The sequence below is a fragment of the Cryptotermes secundus genome, unplaced genomic scaffold (assembly GCF_002891405.2).
Source record: "Cryptotermes secundus unplaced genomic scaffold, Csec_1.0 scaffold117, whole genome shotgun sequence".
Classification (NCBI taxonomy): Eukaryota; Metazoa; Arthropoda; class Insecta; order Blattodea; family Kalotermitidae; genus Cryptotermes; species Cryptotermes secundus.
The window spans coordinates 2378131-2379452 of record NW_019737981.1 but is presented as its reverse complement, the minus strand read 5'-3'; positions in this window follow the sequence as shown (position 1 = coordinate 2379452).

Genomic DNA, 1322 nt, shown 5'->3' with positions numbered 1-1322 from the left:
TGATAGTGAAAAGCCCCTCGTCCTGCCGGATGTCCGACCAGTAGGCAAATCCATTTAGTGACCGAGCTACCAAGTTGTCTTATATATCATTCCATATTATTATTATCTATATGAGGAGTGACATGTAGTTCAGCCACACGTCGTATTCTGTAAAATGAAACTGTGTGTAGAAGCTTTATAGTGTTGTTGGGACGCATGAAACCGTCGCCATTAGCCGCCCAATAAGAAAGGTCTCGACAGCTGTCACTGGCTGGGGCTCAAGTGGTGCTGAGAGCCTCTAATTGGCATGTTGCGTCCATCAGAAAACCTCAAGACCCCAGTAAGAGGTCTCCGTCATCCACTCTTGGCGCTCTGAGTCTGTGTTGATTCCTAGGTTATGTAACGGCGCTTTACTGGCAGCAGAGGTCTAGCGTATAGTGATTGTTTACTGTGAAGAATAGAGATCTGAGGAGAAAGATTATTTGTTCGGTTATGTCACAACATCGCTGAATATAGATCCATATAGCGCCTAATGAACTATGATAAGATGATCACGAATCTCAGGAACGTGTACGTGGTTGTGGTTTACCCTGATGGCGTTCGCCTGTAGAGGCTCTGAAGACTTACCACAAAGAAGATACACCACTACTTTGCTATACAGGCTTGTTCGTTAATTATTTTAGAATAATCGCTGTTTATTATAAAAACCAAACGAAACATATGAATACGGTGTCTTTGTAACACTGAATTGATGAACATTAAAGCAGGTGGTAAGTATATTTACCAGCCCCCTTTAAAGAGTTAAACGACATAGATCTATCGGTGCTTTCCACAATTACTCGTAGTTAAAATAGGCTTACATTAAATATTGTCAATATTTCATCAGTAATTTTCAGTCTGTTAGTGAAACTTCTACTGGCATCATGCCTCTAGACCAGTTCTGCTTTCTGCTTTGTGATTTATTACACAAATAACACCAATATGGCGGGTGTGCAAACTAGTGAGGCAAGAGGAATTTTTTTATTGCTAGTGGGGTGGTTTGAAAACACCGACAGAGCTAATGAACACCATATATGAAACTGGAAAGTGGCCCAAGGACTTTACAAAAGTGACAATGATTGCCTTAAAGAAAAAGAGAAAAGCTACAAAATGCAGCGACCATCGCACAATAAGCCTTATTGCACATACAGCAAAGATAATAGCAAAGATACTTAAAAGAAGAATTGAAAGGAAAATAGAGGATATACTTGGAGAAGATCAGTTTGGATTTAGAAGAGGAAAAGGAACAAGGGATGCAATTGGGATGATGAGAATTATAGCAGAACGAACTTTGGAGATAGATG